The sequence below is a fragment of the Cebus imitator genome, unplaced genomic scaffold (genome assembly GCF_001604975.1).
Source record: "Cebus imitator isolate Cc_AM_T3 unplaced genomic scaffold, Cebus_imitator-1.0 Scaffold131, whole genome shotgun sequence".
NCBI lineage: Eukaryota > Metazoa > Chordata > Mammalia > Primates > Cebidae > Cebus > Cebus imitator.
This window is the reverse complement of record NW_016107446.1, coordinates 5,279,955-5,292,205: the sequence shown is the minus strand read 5'-3', so window position 1 is coordinate 5,292,205 and position 12,251 is coordinate 5,279,955.

Below are 12,251 nucleotides of genomic sequence, written 5' to 3'. Positions count from 1 at the left end.
GTCAATGTCATGTTCTGTGTGTAGTGCTTGAGCAAATAACAGCACGTCGGGGAGTGGGGACCCTGAAACAAGCAGGTTTGAGGGAAGAGCATGCTGGGGATTTATACTAGGATGGGACGTTCCACAGTGACTGCCCCCACATCACCAGGACTGCCTTATGCCCAGCTCAGCTCTGGGCACAGTGGGGATATGGGTGTCGACCATGGCAGTCTGAGATCCAGGCCCCTAGGACCTAGCAGGCCATGGTCTGACGCAGTGTCCCCAAGGCATGCACAGCACACAAGAGGTCAAGATAGAGCCTGAGTAGGTGGGCGAGAGTCCACAGCCACTGAGCTGGCACCGAGGGGTAGTCTGGCGTGGCCAGAGAGGCTGACTGCCCCAATCCTAGATAAAGGGAGCTTTACAATCACTGGCCAGGGCCCCTGAAGGCCGATGGAGCTTTCTCGGGTGATGCATTTTCTCTGCAGATGGTCAGCACACCCAGCAATCAGACAAAGAATAAGCACTGTGTATGTTGGCCATGGTGGGTAGGAAGGGCTTTACTGGGCCCTCGAAGGCTCAGAACCTGGGATTCCAGGTCTCCCCAGACTCTCAGAGGTTGGGTTTCCACCTCAAGTCAGGCTGACCTTACCATTGCCCCACAGCCCCTGCAGCCCACAGCCCCAGCCAGTGCCTCAGGAGCTATTTCTGTCCCTCAGGCTTCCGCTCAGCCACAGCCCACCCATGCCCTCAGGGGACATTTGGGCCCAGACTAGGGGCCAGTGCAGAGCTGGACTGTGAGCCGTGCCCAGCAGGTTTGTGACTCTGGACCGTGGGCCCTCAGGGAGCCTAGGTGGAAGGCAGGGTGAGAACCAGGAAAAGTGGGAGGAGGTGAGCAAACAAGTCTTCCAGGGATGGGGCCTTGGTACCTGGCCCTGCCTGCTCTGCGAGCTACTGGGTTTAAGAATACCAGGCAGGTCCTCACATGTGGGCTGGTCCCCTTAACTTCTCAATGGGCCCATAGCCCCTATTGTCCCTGGGATCACAGCATCCTCATCCTCATTCCCTGTACCTGGCCTGCCCCACATCCACCTCTAGGACTCAGGAAAGATCAACCCCATGCTCTTCACAGAGACCAGGTGCTGCTAGAAAGGGAGGCCTGCCCAGGAGTACACCCCCACACCTCTCTGGCTGCCCAGCCACCACATCTGCTGTTTGCCTGAGCCTGGGCACGAAGGGGCAGTGGGGAAAGGCCCAAGGGAGGCCAGGTGGCTGCCAAAGCAGCAGGGGTCCCTCTGTCACCTGTTTCTCCTTGAATCTGTCATTTCCAGGGATGTTCTGTTCATTGGAAGGGCTACCCCAGCCCTCAGGGCTCTGCCACTCTGCCCACTACTGCACAGGGGGTGCTGTGTCCCCCACCCCCATCAAACACAAGGTAGGTATTGCTAGGCCCTGGCACCCCAGATGGGTGTCAGGACCACCCCAGAGCACCCAGATGTGTATTGGCTCTGGACCATGAGGCTGACCAGGGGCTCCTCCCAGAAGGACTGAAGCTCCCTGAGGGCAGGACCCTCCTCAACTTCTTGTTTCCAGGGCCCACACAGGGCCCAGGAATAGCACATTTCTTTGATTCTAATATGTGCATCTTGTTCACACTTATCCTTAAAATCAGCAGCATCTTATAATCTAGAGTGTCTGACCATCAAGGCTGACAGGGGTTTATTTTTTTTTAATGGCCTGTGAGATAACAGCTTGTCTTCTAGTCATTGTCACCTTGGGTTTGACGTAGGAAGCGTTTACTCTGTATGCCCATGGGAATTTAGGAGTCCTCACGGTGGGCCTGGGACAAGGCTGCAGAGTCACCCCATCTTAGATATGAAGAGACCAGGAGCATGGGTAATTGGTTTGCTCAAGGCCATGTGAGGCACTTTCCTGGGACACATACCTTCTCTGCAGATGATCAGCATGCCCAGAAATCAGACAAAGAATAAGACACCTTGGGTTGGGGGGCAGTTAGTAAGGGGGAGGCTGGAACCTTGAAAGTTCCAAGTCTGGGAGTCTGGGTCCTGTGTACAGGATGACCTGCCCCACCTGCTCCAGAGCCCTGAGAACAGAGCCAGTTTGGAGATGGGAGCCATCCTTATTCTGGGAAATGCCAGCGGTGTCTGTGTGTTGAATCATCATATCCTAGGGTAGTGGAGAGTAGCTGGGAGGATGAACACACAGACAAGAGCTGGGCAGATGGATGGAAAGACGGAGGCCAGTGTTTGTTGATTGACTGACTTTCATCTTGTTACTGACTTTTTGTGTGACCTAGGGCAGGCATGGCCCTTTCCCCTCTGGGCCCAGGCCTCCCTTTTAGAACAGAGACTGCACTTTCTTCTGAGAATTCCATAACAATGCCACGGAGGAGAGAAAAAGCCAGGAGATGACAGAAGGAGGGAAAGGAGACCACTAAGTCAACACTAGGATTTCAGAGGCCAGGCCCCTCCCACAGGGTCTTCCCAGCTCATCCTCCACAGTCCTCACGGACACAGCCAAAACACACGTTAGTGAGGTGGCTTTACATGTACAGGCCCTCACTCTGTTGCCTAGGCTGAAGTGCAGTGGCACGATCACAGCTTACTGCAGCCTCAACCTCCTGGGCTCAGGCAGTTCCCCTGTCTTGGCCTCCCAAGAAATGCATTACAGGCGTGCACTGCCACACCCAGCTAATTTTTTTATTTCCTAAAGAGACTGGATCTCCCTGTGTTGCCCAGGCTGTTCTCTATAAACTTGGCTCAAGAGATTCTCCTGCCTCAGCCTCCCAAAGTGCAGGGGTTACAGATACGAATCACCACACCCAGCCTACTTAATTGTGATGTAGCTAGTCCCAGCTTCTCCTTCAGGTCCCACCCCGGTATATGCAGCAGAGACAGGGGCACTGATTGAAGTCCATTCTTCCTTCTCTCCTGCACAGGTGGACGCCCCAGGACTATCTGGGAATGGCATCTGCCCCGCTGGCTTCTTCTGCCCCAAGGGAACAAGCTCTCCAGTGCCTTGTCCTCCTGGGTTTTACTCCTCTGTTCCAGGCCTGGGCAGCAAGGACCAGTGCCAGCCGTGTCCTGCAGGACACTACTGCAGCCGGCCGGGGCTGTCTAGCACCCTGGAGGCGGGGCTTTGCGACGCAGGGTAAGGGGGCACTAGCCCTGAACTCCTCAGGAATAGGAGGGAGGAGGGTCCCTTGCACAGGCCAGAGGCTACCAGGGCCTCCAGGTCACAAACATTTCCTAAATTTCTGTGGTCTCTCCCCGGCCCCTCTGGGGAACACAGGCCAGGGTGACTATCTCCCCATGATTGCAGGCCTCAGATATTCCATCCCCAGACACAGGGCTGAACAGGACACACCCTCACAGGCTGCCCAGCGCTGAGCTTCTGCGGTCCAAGGAGCCCTGGGTGTGCCCAGCCAGCCCCACGGTCTCCCTCCTCCTCAGGGCGCCTTCACTCCCTCCACAGCCACTGCCAGGCCTTGGTCTTCACCACATTGGCCAACATCCTCTGCCAACATGCATCCAAGGCTCCCAATAGGTGCATTTTCCCACATTTCCCAGAGGGCTGGAGACTGGCTGTGACCACCAGAGGCTCCAGCCGATCCTGTGTGCAGAATGACCTGTCTTACCTGCTCAGGGGTCCTGAGAACAGAGACAGTGTGGAGATGGGAGCCGTCCTTATTCCAAGAAATGCCCGTCATTTTCCAGGACTGTTTTCCTGAGGCCTCTACTACTTAGTTTCCCATGGTAGGGCCAGAAGCATGTTTTAAGATTGAAGAATCAGAGAACTGCTGCATTTGCAATGCCCTCTGGTCCTAGGGATGGCCCAGCTTAGCCACCAGCCCTCAGCTTCGGCCACACTGGCTGTCTCTGCAGCACAGCCTGATATCCAGGGCTCCAAACAGCCCGGCCAGCAGCTGAGGGAGGTCTAGCCATAGTTCTGTCTCCCCAGGTACATCTGCCGGGAGGGCAGCGCTGTCCCCTCACCCTCTGATGGAACCCATGGATACACATGTCCCCCTGGCTTCCATTGTCCCCCAGGGGCCCACAGGGAGCTGCCCTGTGAGCCTGGCACCTTCAACCCTCTGCCTGGGGCTGCTGCCTGCCTGCCCTGCCCAGAGGGCACCTACTGCCACCAGGCTGCCACTGTGGAACCCACCACTTGCCCCAAAGGTAACACCCTCAGGCCACCATGCCCTGGCTCTCCAGGGCGGGGAACACTGGCAGCTCCCTGAGCTGGACTCTGTCCCGAGTGCCATGCTGGGTGTTGTGTGTCACCTCACCCTGTGCTGCCCCCGCTGACCCACCTATGAAATGGGCTTATCATGTGACAAGGAGGCTGTGAGGAGAGAGGTGTCAGGAGGCCACACCATCTGGGGACTGTGCCCCTTCACAGTCTGTGACAGTCACTGCTCAGCTGTCCCCAGCATGTGGCTGTGCAGTGGGAAGGAACAAGCACACAGGACGTGGCCTGACAGCCTCCTACACTGTACTCTCCTGTCCTGAGAGGCAGAACGTTGGGATTGGCTCCTGCTCTGACTCGAAGGTGCTGCACCTCTGGGTAGACCCAACCCATCGGCAAATGAGACCATGGTGCCTGTGGGAGCTCCACCCCAGCAGGAACACCCCCAGAGGGGACTGTGGCGGGTCTGGTTTAAGAATCCAGGTCACCTCTGGGGCACCTGGTGGTGCCTGTGGGGCTCCAGGGCAGTGTGGGGGTGATGGGGGAACATGGTCTCACTTTCTCCAGGACATGAAGCTCTTTCCCTCTCAGCCCTGTGAATTCAGCCCACACCTGCCCCTGGGCCCACCTCTCACTAAGGAACAGCCCGGTGCACACACAGAGGATGTGCTCACATGCACATACTCATGTACACATGCAGGCTCACACACATTCACATTTCATACTCACTGTAACATCTACTTTTACTCACCCCCTCACACTCACACTCACTTGCACACACACTCCACTCACATTTGCTCACACACCCACACACTGTCACACCCACACCTCAGCTGCCTAGACACAGACTCCACCCCACTGGCCTGGATTCTGGACCAGCATCCCCCTGGAGCCTGCTGGCTGTGGCCTCTGTACCCTTGGTGCTGCCCTAACTTCTGTTCCACGAAGGATGGGAGGCTATGCAGTGTGGGGCAGCCATGGGATTGGAGCGCTGGCACTCACCCTGGTCTTGTCTGCAGGTCACTATTGCCCAGCCAGGACATCTGCCCAACCCTGCCCAGGAGGAACCCTGAACCAGCAGGAGGGCACTATCTCCCCTGGGGCCTGCCAGCCCTGCCCTGCAGGGAGGTACTGCCCGGGAGAGGGCAATGGGCAGCCTGAGGGTAGATACCCATGCCCACACAGAGTGTGTCCTGAGAACTGACTGGGTGGCCAGGGCACTGGCCTCATGGCACAGCCTGCTGGCTGAGGAGAGAACAGGAGGCCACTAGGACTCCTGCAGGAGGCAGCGTGGTGCTGCAAGGACTGAGAGAGGTGCCAGGGACACAGAGCAGGCTTGCAGCATCACATAGAGCTCAAAACCAGCACCCTGAATCCTTGCTTCCCGAATATTCAGCTCCTCCACAGGGCTGCAGCACAGGCTTGCGGCTGGCCCACCCACCTTGTCATGCCACTTCCTGCTCCTCCCTCCCTCTCCTAAGAGGTCTCAGCCTCATGGCCAAGAGCAGGGCCACTGAGCCATGCCAGCCTCACTCGGAGCTCAGTGCTGGTGTGAAGCTGGACAAGGGCCTTGCTCTCTTGGGCCTCGGTCTCCTGCCTGAGAACTGAGCTGACAGTAGCACTCACCTCCCGCAGCTGCTGTGTAGAGTGAGGTCATTGCAGTCAGGAGCTCAGACTGGCACAGAGTCAGTGCCCACCACTGTCATCCCCTGTTGTCACTCCTCATGCTACTGGCGTCCTTGCCAACACTGATGCCAGAGCTTGTGGACGCCGCCAGCCGCAGGCCGTGGGCCCCGGGCCCGGACACCAAGGCTGCTCTGCGGCTCCTTGCTTCCCCTTTGCTTTCTTTCTCCCTTAATTTCCACAACTCTTCAGGATTAGGGACAGCAACCAGAGGCAGGGACTCCCTGGAGGGGCGGCGGGTGGGGACAAGGCCTGGTCCTCTCACTGTCAGGCAGGCTCAGATACAAGCTAGGGAGGCTTCTGCTGGTGCCCTGAAATCCCACACTCCTCTGTACCAAAGGGCCCTGCTCCGCCGGTTACTATTGCGGGGGAGGCTCTGCCAGCCCTACACCCCAGAGAAACTTTGCCTTTCCCCTCAATGGACTACTACTGCCCTCGGGGGATGCTGTTCCCGGTGCCATGCCCCCTGGGGACAAGGAGCAGCCCAGGTGAGCATCTGTCCTGGGCCGGACCTCCCCGCCCAGCCATGTGCCCCCATTGTGGTGTTCAGAGCTCTGTCCCCCACTGGCCCCGTAGACACAAACTGTGCAGCAAGGAGCCCCTGTGGCTGTGTTCCCCAGGGGACACCCAGGTTGAGCTGTGAACGGGAGGCCTCTCCCCCAGGACAGGGCCACTGCTCCGCCCACAGCCTGCACCTTGGCCCCACAGTGCCCTCTGTTCTAGCTCCCGGGCACAGCAGTGAGCCAGCAGGGAAGAAGGGCCTGTTCCCCCCAGGTTGCAATTCCAGAGAGACATGGAGCCCATGAACTGCTGCCACCCTAATCCAGGTGGGACCTCCCAGAGCCACTGTGAGCCCTGCCCCGCTGGCTCCTTCTACCCAAGCCTGGACTTCAGCTCATTCGCCGGGTCCTGCAAGTCTGACTCCGATTGCCCCTTGGACTCCGGGACCTACAGCCCCATGGCTCTCCTCTGCCCTCAGGTACCTCCCAGGAGCTTCAGGACGGAGCTCAATCCCCAGGGCCCTGAGAGGCTGGGAGCAACCCCAGATTTGAGGCTGGAGCTCAGCATCCCAACTGTGTGCATCAGGCCGACCCTCAGTGCCTTGAGGGAGGGACTCCAATGCCCCCATCCCCCATTCCCCATCCTTTCCCCACTGCCCTACTGGACCTCCAGGCCACCTGCCCTTCGGTTCCCCAAGACCTGAACCAGTAGAAAGGAAGGATGCTGCATTGACCCTCCCAGCAGCTGGACACCCTGACCATACCCATCTTGGACCTCAGAGATGCCACTTTGTGTCCAATGCTTAGGGTCACTTCTGCCAGCCAGGGGCTATTTGGCCTGCCCTGTGCCACCGAGGGCACTACCAGCCCTCCCTGGGCTCGGATGCCTGCTTCCCATGTCCACCAGGCTTTTACTGCGCACATCCCGGCACCAGCACGCCCAGACTCTGCCCAGCACATGCCTACTGCCCAGCTGGTATGTCAGGAGCCCTCAACTCCACACATGTCCCAGGCCCTCTTCCTCCTCCCAACACCCCTGCCTGCCTGCCATTCAGTCATTTACTTACACCCTATGGACTGCCTACTGTGTGTCAGACACTGAGCTCACACCAGGACTATCAAAGGCAAAGCAAACCAGCCTCCAGCCTCCCCTCACCTCGGCCCAAGCCTCCCACTACCCCCAACCCTGTTTCTCTTCTTCTCTTCATCTGACTTTGAGTCCAAGTGCTCTGCATGGACTTGGACACTGTGCATGAGCCACACTCACACACACATGCTCACACACACATGCTCAGACACACACGCTCACACACACACGTGCTCATGTGCACCCACACACATTTTTATGCACATGCACACATTCATGCACACAGATGCTGTCCCCAGGCAGCGGAACAAACAAATAGGTGTCCACAAGAGTTCATAATGCTTGTCACATCTTAGGTAAACCTAGGAGGAAATCCTCCTGCTGGTTGTACATAGCCTTTGTGAGCATTTGATCTGTGGGAGATGTACATGCGTGCTCCCCCCATGACCATGGTGTTAGATGTGTGTGTGCCCCTTTCAAGTGAGTGGGCTTTTACCCCAGAATGTTTAGAATATCCCAAGTTCAAGGAAACTGGTTCATTGTCCCCAGGAGTCCCTGTTTTACTAATCAGCCCCGCTACTACCACCATGAACAGTTGGGAAAAGAGGGTGGCCCTGTTGAAGAAGTGGGGACTCCTCATTCTCAGCCTCCCCTAACCCCACATTCCCCTTCCAGTTTCTTACCTCCTTTCCTGGTCAGACTTATTTTTTTAGTAGATTGAGCTGCGCCCTTTAAAGCTTTTTCCCTGTCAGGAGCTTTCTTTTCCTGGCAGTGTGTGGTTAGTGTGCATAGCCAGCCACAGGCACTGAGACAACGCTGAGGCTGTCAAAGCCCCAATCCCAGGGAACAGGGCCACAGATGTGACAGGAGGAGCAGGGGCAGCACACGCACATCCCTCCCTCCAAGTCCCTTGGCAGGCCCGAAGGAGGAGGGAGTAGGGCTAAAGGCAGCTCCCAAGTGAGACCCACTTACTCGAGGACCTACCAGCAAGGCTCCCCCCAGTCCCAGGGAGCTCGCAGGGGTCCAGTGCACAGTGAGCTCCTCACTGAGCCTGGCTAGATACAGTGTCCCTCACCCCAAAGCAGTTTTGCTGCTGTTTAAAAATCCTCCACTAGAGTTACCTCTCTGTGACAGGCACAGTTTTGTCCTCTTCCACTTTGTAAAGGGCAATCATCCTAGGGGGAGATACTGAAGTCCCCTGGCAGTGATTTCATTCATATCATTCGCCCTGAGAAAGCAGCACAAAAACCCAGCACCTCCTGGCGCAGCGAGAGGCTGGGGACAGTGGGGGCCCGTCGTGGGTCAGACCATGCGTGGAGGTGGCCAGTCCACACACACTGATGTGGCCTGAACCCCTGGAGCCCATCTTCACACAATGTCCCCCCTCTTCTCCAGGGACGTGGTCTCCACCACAGTGTCCTCCAGGGACCTTCTCTCTCCAGGATGCATCAGGTCTCCAGGAAGGGGGTGACTGTTCCATCTGTCCCCAGGGTCACTACTGCAGGTCAGTCACTGCCCAGAGCCATTCACCTCCTGCCACCGGGTCAGACGGCAGTGTGGGTGGGAGAACAGGCTGGATGCCCTAGTTCAGGTGTAGGGGGTGGGGGTTGAGACCACAGCCCTGCCTGGCCACCCAGGCCTGAGTGGGGAGAGAAAACCTGACGATTAGGTAAAGGAGAAACAGGACAATTAGCACATGACAAGTTTAAAAAAAAAAAAAAAACACGCAGAAAAAAAAAAAAAGACAAATGCATTCAAGCTGTGAAAGGATCCGCATAAGGTGGAAAAGCTCTGCCCAGCTTCTGCCTTAACATGGGGAAGCTCCTTGCAGACAAAAGTCTGTGCCTCCAGGGGACGCCAGTGTACTGCTGCACATTCAGGGGACAGATGGACAGTTCTTCCTTCTCCTACTTCCAAATTTTCTTCCATATGCAAAGCCCTTGTGATCACTTGGCCAGGGAGAAATAATAAATGGTGCCTTTAAACAGGATGATCAGACATTAGGTCTGAGGGCACCCAAATTCCACCTGAACACCCTATGCCTACTCAGTGTGGCCTGGCTTCCTTATCTGGATGGTAGGGACATTCTCATGGAGTAGAAGTCACTGGAGAACTCTAGACTTGGGTCAGAAACTGACAGCCTCTAGGGCTGGATGGGTGGAGCAGGGCAGTTCCCTGACTCTCAGAATGACACTGGGCTCACACCCAGAGGGAGCCACAGCACAGGGGTCTTGGTCTAGGAAAGTCCCCAGCACTGGCTGAAGGCAAACACCTGCAACTCCATAGATGGTGTAGGGCTCATCCACAGAAGAGTTGCTTTATATTTCATGCAGAAGTGGACCTGCTGCAAAGCAGATTTTTTTCTGCTTAAAAGGTGATGGCAGAGGATTCCTCAGGCTCTGTCTGGAGGTTGGTCTCCCTTGGCTCAGGAAGTTTGTCCCTAGGTCTAGCCTGCTCTGTCCTGCTGCGGAGCTGGAGATCAGACTCAGGTTGCCTTGAAGCCTAGGATTAAGCCCTTGGGGACCCAGCAGGCCCCAGACATTCCAGGAACAGTGCAGGATGTAGGTTCAATGCCTGCTGGTGCCCTCTGTCCCCATTTTTACTGCAGGTTTAGCAAGGCCACTGAGCTCTCCAGGAGCTGTCCGCTGCCGGCAGCCCTGAGTCCTGCTCCTGGTCCATGGAGCTCCATATACTCCAAGGAGGAAAAATGTGCAGGAAGCTACTGCTCGCTGGTAGAAGCACACAGTAGGGGCTGTGAGCCTCGTGCTGGGCCTGGCTGGGGGTCAGCCTCCTGCCCCACTGTGCTGCGCACACATCACCTTGTCTCTGTTGTATATTCAGGCTGTCCGTCTAAGGGAAGAGGCTGAGCCACAAAATTTTATAAACAGTTTACTTGAGCCAAAGTGAGGACAGCTGCCCAGAAGACTCAGACCCAAGTAGCCTTGGATCTGAGCTCTATTTGGCCTTTGTAACAAGGAGGCGTTTAAGGCAAAAAAGGGGAGGCTGGGAGAGGGCAGGCACAAAGTTTTTTGTCAGGAATTCTCACTGGTTCACAGAAAAAAACACTGATTAGTGATTGGCTAGACATTGTTAAGCCATAGAACATGGGTTACCATGTCCGGCGAGGCTTTAATAGGTTAATTTACAGCTGCTTGTGGCAATAGCAAGCAGTTTCAAGAGATGAATACACAGCTCAGAGGGGGCGGACAGGATTGCTGCCTCATTTTAATGCCTTTCTGGGCCTGATCATCTAAAAGGACTCACATTCCTCAGATAAAAGTTCATTTCTTCTCTCAGGGCCCATTCAAAGTTCTCTTAGGGCGCAGGCAAAAGCACATCCTGTGGGCACAGAGAAAACTAAAACCTGGGGCAGGCTCCCCCGAGCCCAGGGCTTGGGCTCCAGGGCTCAGATGGGGCCCTCCTTCCCAGCTTCTCACTCTTCGTCCTCTCCTGATCTATTAGAGGTGGACAGGTGTTGGGGAAATGTCCTGCTGGTTACTTCTGTCCACCTGGGACCTCTGAGGTGAGGATGCCAGGACCCAGGCAGCCCCAGACGCCATGTCCCCAGAGACAGTGGTGCGCAGAGCTGTGTCCGACAGGTAACCACCCTCGCATCTCACCTGTGGGTGTGAAAGAAGCACAGGACCACTTGTGCAGGGAGTTCTTTAATTGTCACTGACAGACTAAAAACAGGTGACCCCAGTCTTTCTACATTTAACGTGTGTGCACACGTGTGTGCAAGAAACATGAATCTGCTCCCAATGCAATTTGGGTGGTGGCTGATTTGACAAACGTACAAAGCAAGTTGGGGCAGGACTAATGCCCAGCCCACTTGGCTCCAGGCCGCCCCTGGACAGGGTCCCCCACAGTCCTGGCACTGTGCCCTGCCTGCCTTCACAGGCACCAGCATGTCCCCTTCGTTCTCTAGGATTTTACTGCCCTGAGGGCAGTGAAGAGCCCATTCCTTGTCCACCTCACACACCAGCGGCTGACCCTGGAGCCAAGCAGAAAGAGGACTGTGGGCCTTGCCCCCTGGGCGCTGGTGCAAAGCACGTGAGGCTGAGGGCAGTGGGACCTATGTCACAGCCCGGAATAGCCCGGAATGTGCTGCTTCCTGAGGGGGGCCTGGGGAAGCCGCATCTGGGGAGGGAAGTGAGGGCAGCCCTTGCTCTGCAGGCACCCCAGCCACTCAGGCCTGCCCCTCTGGCCACTACTGCCCTGGAGGGAGTGAGACCCACCCAGGAGCCCCCCAGCCCTGCCCTGAGCATACCTACCTGGCAGCAGAAGGAGGCCGGAGTCAGGTGGAGTGCCTCCCCTGCCCTGCCGGGTACCACTGCCCATGGCCAGGTGAGAGCTTATCTGCAGGCTGGATGTGGGGGCCTTGGAAGGAGAGGGAAGAGCCTATTGGGGGCCCCCATCAGGCAGCCTTCTTAGCCTGATGATTTTGTTCCCAGGTCTGTCTTCCTTTGAAGACCACCCATGTCCTCCAGGCCACTGGTGTTTAGGTGACCAGGGTGCCTTTCTCTGCCCACCTGGCACCTTTCGGTCAGAGCCAGGGGCATCGGCACAGGAAGACTGTGAGCTCTGCCCTCCAGGCTACCACTGCCCAGACCCCGAGCTTCAGGGCCATGCAAATGTGTTTGCCATCCCCTGCCGAGCCGGATCTGAGTGCCCAGCAGGTGAGGCTGCAGGATGACCCCAGCCCCTTCCCATCCCTCCCCTCATCCCTGAGACTCAGGCCTGGACTAAGCAAGAAGCCCTGATTGAGCTCAGGCCACAGATATGGACCA